The sequence below is a fragment of the Pygocentrus nattereri genome, chromosome 22 (assembly GCF_015220715.1).
Source record: "Pygocentrus nattereri isolate fPygNat1 chromosome 22, fPygNat1.pri, whole genome shotgun sequence".
NCBI lineage: Eukaryota > Metazoa > Chordata > Actinopteri > Characiformes > Serrasalmidae > Pygocentrus > Pygocentrus nattereri.
Genome location: NC_051232.1, coordinates 10,690,092 through 10,699,192, shown reverse-complemented (window position 1 = coordinate 10,699,192; position 9,101 = coordinate 10,690,092). Strand labels below are relative to the sequence as shown.

Genomic DNA, 9,101 nt, shown 5'->3' with positions numbered 1-9,101 from the left:
GCATAACAGGCGCTCGCTAATGGATGTCTGCTCCCAAGCATCAGTTATGGCAGTATTATACATAAAATCTATGGAATGTCCATAATTATCACTGCATCTACAGCATGTTGGTAGGCTGTGCATTGTATTCAATGTGATCTGTAAACCATCATGTACAGTATAATCATTAACATTTACACCGTGTTGAGTGTTTTGCAGATTAAAACTAGTATCAGACTCGCTCATTTAAACATTGCAATCGATAGCTAATACGCATCTGTGCCCAAACATGTCGCCAACGCACGGATTGTTGTCTCCCAACACCTTTTAAGACCTGTTATTTTTGTTTGTCTGCTTCTTTTTGCTAATAATTAAACAATTTCACATACTGATGTGGTTTGTTTAATAGGTAAACAGGAATATATGTAAAGAGTGAAAATATTTTCAAATTGCCAACCAATAACTACTTAGATGGTCCTGCAACAGATAATTTTGTTGAAGTTTTTAACTGTAAAACCCTGTTGAGTTTAAATATTACATCTGTTAAAGATTTAAAATGTGTGTATTGTTCTTCGCACATAACGTGTACCACATGTATATGCCTTGATACCCGTTCAGACAGTATATGATTTTCTTTTGCTAATTCCTGATTCTTTTCTGCTAATTTCTGAACAATATTATTTAATCTACGCACAATAGCGCCTGGTCTATGCTGCTCAATAGTATTTTTCGTAATTTCATGAGATTGCTGACCCATCAGTCGCTAGAAAGGTAAGAGCTGCTTAACTGACGTTTGTGTTCCTGATTTGCTTTTAAATCAGCTTCATCAATGTCTCTCACTTCTGATATTGGATGTAGTCCTGTATTAATTAGTCCAGTATCCACAGCATCATCCGGCTTTTCTGTGAAACTGTTCTGGTCCCACGTATTCAAAAGCTCCACAGTCCAGACCACAGCGTCAAACTCCGAAGCCGCTCCTGTCTGCCCCACACCACCCCATGCAGCACGGTCACTGGTATGTATCTGTAAACAGTTCAAGGAAAAATCATTTACACACAACCATTAATGTTGGTTACATTTTAAAGTTCACTTTAATTTCTTACCCACAAATTTATAGCCATTATCAAACCGAAGACGTTTCCCGTGTGAAATGGAGCAGTTATTTGTACTCAGACACGTTCTTGGACGTTTTCCATGGGAAGCTGACTTATCAGCACTTTGACTCCTTCCACTCTGGCAGGCCCCCAGGACTGCTTGTTAAACAGGGCTTAAATGCAATCAAAGCGCCAGGTTCGCAAGCCACAGAGGTACTGGGTGCTGCATCGAATCCTGGCGGTGTTAAGATGCCTGTTTCAACCAAACGGGTCAGAACTGCTACAGGAAATAAGTTGGTATTATACACCAACAACTAACACAGAAAAATATACAGTATAAAGTCGACTCACCCAATGGATTCTCATAACTCGCTTTGTTGACAGATTCTGTAACAAAAGTCAAAATAATTCTATCAGCAACTACAAACAAATAAAATAAGAAACTGTGACTCCTTCAATGTTGAGAAGATCCTTCAATACTTCTAATAGCAAGGATCGTTTCAACCTCAGATGCACCTAGACCAAGAAAATGTTCCTGTTAAACAAAGAAATTGTGATGCTGTTTGAATTTCTTATAACAGAATATTAGGCCAAAGTCTACGGCATGCAGCATACTCAGAGAATGTTGGCGTCCATGGCTTTGATCAGTTTTTCTGAACAGCAAATGTTGGAGTTGAAAGTATTTGGGGCCGCTATTACGTGGCTCTATATACCATTTTCTCATTTGCCACACCTTCTTGTCCGGTGTCGGATCAGTTGATTTGGTTAGACATCACACGCTTGCGCCCCATCACGCACAAACCCCCTCAACCCTCACACATGCAGACATGCTGGAACTTTCGCATTTTCTTTCCAAAGCTAATTTACAAAAAGGATATTTCTTGTTTTTTAATTTCTTCTAACTCCCTATGAAAAAAAAAAAATCTTTAATTTCAGACTTCATTAACACGGTGTTGATGTGAGGGGTATGGAAGAAATTTGTATCTTCACTGGCAAAACCCCAAAATAATGTCCAGAATCTCTCCAACTGATGGGTTAGTAACTGAGAACCTTATTGTGGCCTTTTTATTGTAGCCTTTAAAAGCACAATTGAACACTCTACACCTACAAAAGCGACTCTTCTGCACCCAGTGTGGATGTTGTTGTGTGACAGTCGCTCGTTTGTGTTTCCAACCAAATTCATTGTGTGAATAGTGTAACAGTCTCTTTCATTTTTAAAAACAAAACCGAAAACGCGTTCTTTGGACAAATTCAAACCTGGTCAGACTCTTATTAAATATTGTACACACAACCAGAGCAAATATTAACAAAATAAAAACTAAAAAAAAAAAAACTTTTCTCTGCAGTTTCAGTAAGACTAAATGTTTAGAATTGATTTGTGGACTAGACATTCTGGCACTTTTTAACACACTTTTGGAATCACACAAACATCCCCTCCCTACTGATTTACCCCCACCAATATTGGTGGTAGGGGGGGGCAGGGGGGGCGGGGGGGGGGTCGTAAAATACACCAGACTGACCTGTCCCTCAAACCGGCCTGTCACAGAGATGGGAAGGAGAGGGGGGTAGTCATAAATTGACCGGTCACAGAGGGGTCATAAATTTAGGTTATGAATCAAGGATCATAAATCATGGGCCACAAATCACACAGGGAGGGTCATAAATCAAACATATCGAAAGTGTAGGGGATATACTATTAGAGATTATTCTCACTGCACCAACTCTCCAGGTGTTCCATCTCCTGCCTGTAGCCAGACTCAACACTATTTGTGATGCATCCAACCACTACTGTATTGTCCGCAAACTTTACAATATGACAGCCTGGATGGATGGCTGAGCAGTCATATGTGAGCAGTGTAAAGGAAGGGGGCTCAGCACACAGCCCTGAGGGGAGCCGGTGTTGAGGATGATGGTGAAGGAGATGTTGTGGATCCTCACAGACTGCAGCCTGTTAGTCAGGAAGTCCGGGACCCAATTGCAGAGAGAGAGGTGCTCAGTCCAAGTGTATGGAGTTTGTAAGCCAGGGTCTGGAGAATCATGGTGTTAAAGGCAGATGTGAAATCCACAAAGAGCATACGGACATAAGAATCCTCCCTTCGTCACACATGGAGATGCACGCCATCATGGTGACTTTGACTACGATGCCTGCTTTTGAAAAATATTCCAGTAATAGGAAATTGTCAAAACTGGCAGCATAGTGTGCTAAGCATGTGTAGCCTTGATATTGAACTCTTGAACTCTACCGTCAAATGTGATTGACAAAGTTAGCAGACAAAGTTAGCTTCATGCTTACCATTTTCAAATCGTGTCTCAAAGTCAAAGATGTAAGATTCACTTGGTTCTTTTAATTTGATCGGTTGAATAACATTCGTGTTGTATCTGATATTAATTCTTCACAGCAGTGAACACGTCCTGACATACACTTGTGGGGTTTTAGTTTAGTTAAACTAAGTCAACCGCATGATCTACAGTATTTTGTCATCACATGAGGATGCAATCTTGTGTTGGTCATAACAATCAGATTGCAGTCAGAAACCCAGACGTATCAAGTATTGTGTAGACTTCACGCTACTGTAAATCTGTCAACACACATCGCAATGATATTTACAACTACAATCTCTCGCGTTAGTGTACCCCTTAACAAAACTTACAAATGTATGACATGAACGCTTTCAAATTGATCATGTAGTAATGACAATCATGGAGATGCAGAAACAGTCCCTGAATGTGGTTTGTCTTGTTTTGGTACTTCTCTAAACTCAAATCAAATCAAATTTATTTATATAGCGCTTTTTACAACTGATGTTGTCACAAAGCAGCTTTACAAAAATGGGAATCACAGCACAGAGAATCAGACAAAACACTGAACATAATATACAGAATATACAGAACCCCCGTGAGCGCTGAGGCAAGGAAAAACTCCCTCAGAGCTGGAGGAGGAAGAAACCTCGGGAGGACCAAGACTCACATCTAAAGGGGGGACCATCCTACCACTGGTCAGACAACTTATAAGTTAAACATTGAAAAGTCAATTTTACATCCACGCAGTTCTAATATATTCAGGTGTGTATAATCAACAGTGGAAACAATTAGAGTTCATATAGATTTGGATGTGATCTGTAGTGGAGAAGCTGCGTTCCAGAAACTTCCATCAGTCTGGTCAATCAGGGGGGCAGGGGGACTTGAGGGTGGGACATCCATCAGTATTGGGCCGGACCGGTGGACAGTCAGTAACTCGGAGGAAGGAAAGATTTAGGAATTAGTTTAGACTGGATTTATGAAGAACAGAAAATGTAAAAAATTATCAGAGTGTGACTAATGACTCCGGCAGGTCTGAATATAACAGCCTAACTAAAGGGAGAGAGCCAGAAGGTAACAGACACGGAGGCTCCCTGAGACACTGGCATTCACCCACTCCACCGTCCACAAACCTGAGTGACTGCATGTAGTGAGTGACAGCAGCACCAGCATCTCAGTTTACCCACAATTCACTATGTCCATGAACCCCTGGATCTGCAGCCTTATCTAAAGGGAATTAACATTTAACTACCAAAAGCTAAACTAAACAAGTAAGTTTTTAGTCTAGACTTAAAGATTGAGACTGTGTCTGAGTCCCGAACATTATCGGGGAGATTATTCCAGAGTTGGGGCGCTTTATAAGAGAAAGCTCTTCCTCCTGCAGAGCTTCTCTGAATTTTGGGAACTACTAGGAAGCCAGCACCCTGTGATCTAAGTAATCGTGGTGGTTCATAATAGGAGATAAGGTCTCTCAGATACTCAGGAGCGAGCCCATGTAGGGCTTTATACGTTAACAGGAGAATTTTATAGTCTATGCGGAATTTGACTGGAAGCCAGTGAAGAGCTGATAGGACTGGACTAATATGGTCAAATTTTCTAGTTCTAGTAAGGACCCTGGCTGCAGCATTTTGAACTAGCTGAAGTTTATTTAAGTTACTGCTAGAACATCCTGACAGTAGCGCATTACAGTAGTCTAGCCTTGACGTAATGAAGGCATGTACTAATTCTTCTGCGTCATGTAAGGATAAAGCATTTCTTAGCTTGGCGATGTTACGGAGATGTAGAAAAGCTGTTTTAGTAACATTAGATATGTGTTTATCAAATGCTAGATCTAAATCTATGATAACGCCAAGATTTTTAGCTGTTGAACCAGGTGTGACTGAGAAGTCGGCCAGATTCAACATTAGGTGTGATAATTTATTTCTAGCAGCTTTAGGGCCTAATAGAAGAACTTCTGTTTTATCACTATTTAATAGAAGAAAGTTGTGTGACATCCATGATTTCACATCTTTTACGCAATCCTCCATTTTCTTTATTCTCTGTTTGTCATCAGGTTTGGCTGATATGAAGAGCTGCATGTCGTCTGCATAACAATGAAAATTAACATTGTTTTCTAATAACTTTGCCCAGGGGGAGCATGTATAACGTAAATAATAACGGTCCTAAGATAGAGCCTTGTGGAACTCCATATCTAACCTTTGTATAATTGGAGGCTATATTATTTACCCTCACAAACTGAAAACGATCGGTCAAGTATGATTTGAACCACGATAAGGCAGTTCCAGTTATACCGACCATTTTCTCTAATCTTTCTAGGAGGATATTATGATCTATTGTATCAAAAGCTGCGCTCAGATCAAGAAGTACCAGTAAAGAAACGCAGCCTTGGTCAGCGGCAAGAAGCAGATCATTTGTTATCTTAACTAGAGCTGTCTCAGTGCTATGATGAGGCCTAAATCCAGATTGGAATTTTTCATAGATCTGGTTTCTTTGCAGATAAGAGCCAAGTTGTTGGGCCACGGCCTTTTCTAAAATCTTAGAAATAAATGGTAAATTTGAAATAGGTCTATAGTTAGATAGTACACTAGGATCAAGATTTGGTTTCTTGATCAAAGGTTTAATTACTGCTAGTTTAAAGGCTTTGGGAACATGCCCCAGGTTTAATGATGAGTTTACTATTGTTAATAGTGGTTTAATTATGTCTGGTAATACCTGTTTTAATAGTTTTGTGGGAACTGCATCAAGTGTACAGGTTGTGCAGTTTGATGAGGAGATAATTTTCTCCAGTTCTAACTGATGTAGTGGGTTAAAAACTTCCAACCTGACTTCGGTAGCTGGATTTTGTTCTATATCAGCCACACCAGATGACAGACAAGATGTGCTATTTATCTGTTGAATTTTGTCCCGAATATTTTCGATTTTATTATCAAAATAGTCCATAAAAGCATTGCTAGTGTGGATTGCTGGAATCTGAGGATCAGTACCTGCCTGATTTTTAGTCAGTTTAGAAATAACACTAAAGAGAACTCTAGGGTTGTTTTTATTAATCTCGATCTGAGAGGCCAGATACTCTGAGCGGGCTTTATTAATTTCTCTTCTATATTCAACAATACTGTCTTTCCAAGCAGAGTGGAATACTTCCAGTTTGGTTGATCGCCATTTTCGCTCAAAATTTCGTACTAATTGCTTTAAAGTACGAGTTTGGTCGTTATACCACGGCGCAAGTTTTTTCTGTCTCTGTTTTTTGTGTTTAAGTGGTGCTACACCATCTAAAGTAGACCGGAAGGTATTTTCTAAACAATCAGTTAGTTTGTCTAGTTCTGCTGGGTTACCTGGAGAGTACACTATGGTTGATAAATCAGGAAGGTTATCAGTAAATTGTTGAGCGGTAAAGGGCGTTATTGAACGTTTCATAGAGTAGCTGGGGGATGTACGTATATTATGACTAAGATGAAGTTTATAAGAAATAAGATAATGATCTGAGGTTTGAGAGAATATCTAGGTTATCTATGCTAACACCCAGGGTCAAAACCAGATCCAGAGTATGATTACAGTAATGCGTAGGTCCTGTTACATTTTGAGCAATACCAACTGAGTCTAGAATTGATGCAAAAGCCTTTTTTAATGAGTCATCAACTTTTTCAAAATGAATGTTGAAGTCTCCTACTATAATTACTTTATCACTACAAACTGCTAAATCTGCAGCGAAATCACTACATTCTTTTAAAAATTCTACATGGGGTCCTGGTGGTCTGTAAATATTAATTAAAGAAAATGCATTCTGTTTTGTAATTGGATTAATTATATTGATGTAAAGAAGCTCAAAAGAAGTGAAATTATCATAGTGTTTCTGATTGACAGCTAGTGAATTTCTAAAAATTATGCAGACCCCACCTCCTCTACCGGACGATCTGGGGTTGTGTATATAATTATAGCCTGCAGGGGTGGCTTCGTTTAATGCTAAATATTCATCGGGTCTAATCCAGGTTTCAGTGAGGCACAACACATCAAATTTCTGATCAGTTATGATTTCATTCACTATTACTGCTTTTGAATTTAGAGATCTTATGTTAAGTAAACCAATCTTTAGTTTTGAAGTGCTAGTGCTACAGTCTGGATATGATTGTTTAATATACGTTAGGTTATTTAGATTTACTGTTTGAGTTTTTTGACATTTATGTTTGACTCGGGGGACAGACACAGTCTGAATACATTGGTATCTAGGTAACGTCTCTCTGCAGCTCACAGACGGTCGGTTAAGCCTCTCTGTCTGCGGCCTGGTCCCGGCTCCGGTTTGTCAGCAGCTTCTAAGGCTACTGCTACTCTGCCGACTAACTAAGAGACTATGTGCTATGCTGCACGAAAGTAAGGCAGCACCATCCCGCGTGGGGTGGACACCATCCCTACCTAAAAGACCAGGCTTGCCCTCAAACATTAGCCAGTTGTCTATAAAGCCCACATGATTGTCCGTACACCACTTGGACATCCAGCGGTTCAGCGAAGAAAGCCTGCTGTAAGCTTCATCGCCACGCCTCATTGGGATGGGGCCAGAACAGATTACCTCCTCGGACAGCGTCTGGGCCTGTTTAACCACCTCATTAATATTAGCCTTAGTTACTTCAGACTGCCGCAGACGAATATCATTGGCCCCTACATGAATAACTATCCTCGAATATTTGCTAACAGCCTAAGGTTGCCACTAATGTCCGGTGCTCTGGCTCCCGGTAAGCAGATAACTCTAGCCGCTGGTGCCCCTAAAGGAGTAGCTAATTTCACGTGCCGGACGATAGAATCTCCTATCACCAGAGTACCTTTAACAGGCTCCTCAGCGGGTGCTTCACTGAGCGGGGCAAACCTGTTTGACACGTGAACTGGGGGAGCATGGTGTACAGGTGGGCTGGCTGTGGCCTTTGCGGTAGCATTAGCCTTAGCCTTTCGACTATGCCGCCGAGACGTTACCCATTCGCCCTGCTGTGGGGGCTCTAAGGCCGGAGTCGAGGGGGTACTAGCTCTCCCTGGTGTACCCGGGGCTGCTAACAGTGACCCTTGCTGTCTATCCCTTATTAAACCCCGGATACGCAGCTCTAACTTGTCCACCTTCTCTACCAGGCAGTTAACTAGCTTGCACTTTGAACAAACACCACTATCATTATGACTATCGGTGGAGAAGGGGTCTAAACTAAACATGCCACACTCTGAACAAGAGAAAAACCCAGCAGTAGCCATGACAAAAAAGCACTCACCTTGTTTCAGTTGAAATTACAAACTAACACAAACCAAACAGCAGCAGCAAACAGCTAATCCAGCAAACCTGTGGAAGAAGTCTGTAAAAGTGAGCTAAGAGTGGATTAATAGGTGGGTAGAGCAAAGTGGAAGCAGGCTAAAGGTGGATTAGTAAGTATGAAGGGTGAAAGAGGAAGAAAACAGGGGTAAATGTAGAAATTGAAGTAAATTAAAGAGAGCTAGCAATCAGCACACCACCAGCAACAGCAGCAAGACAGTAGCAGAGAGCAGACCAGAGTAGCAGACCAGAGTCTGATGATAAACCACCCAAACTGCTCTTGTGGAACACGACTATTTTGACATCAAACTTGTAATCGAAATGACCAATGTCATTAAACCCAACCTTGTGATCGCGCATGTAAGCAGCCTTTGCCTGTATCTCATTGGCTATAGTTTCTAACGTGTTATGTGCAGCATGGGGGTTCAGAAACTGAGCAAGACAGATCG

The 9,101-nt window shown here is 40.9% G+C and overlaps 1 pseudogene; it reads right to left on the bottom strand.

Moving 5' to 3' along the window:
- Positions 1 to 1,331: 1,331 nt before the first annotated feature.
- On the bottom strand, positions 1,332 to 8,893 carry LOC119261975 (annotated as a pseudogene).
- Between the last annotated feature and the right edge of the window lie 208 nt (positions 8,894 to 9,101).